The following is a 201-nucleotide window of genomic DNA, read 5'->3' as shown; positions in this document are numbered from 1 at the left end:
TACATATTATAGAGTACTGACCTTCCTGCGAGTTTATTATCTATGTCGCTTGGAAGAGGTAATCAGAAATAACGTAATCCAGAATATCTCCTAAACACCCACAGATAGAGATATAAGTAGTACCTCTGTGGAGATCTTCACAGTGTTAAATGTTACGGGGCCTAGCTAATTCGCACTTTGTTAATTAGTGGCGGCCTTGTC

The sequence above is a fragment of the Penaeus monodon genome, chromosome 27 (assembly GCF_015228065.2).
Source record: "Penaeus monodon isolate SGIC_2016 chromosome 27, NSTDA_Pmon_1, whole genome shotgun sequence".
In the NCBI taxonomy this organism is placed as follows: domain Eukaryota; kingdom Metazoa; phylum Arthropoda; class Malacostraca; order Decapoda; family Penaeidae; genus Penaeus; species Penaeus monodon.
This window is presented reverse-complemented; position numbering follows the sequence as displayed.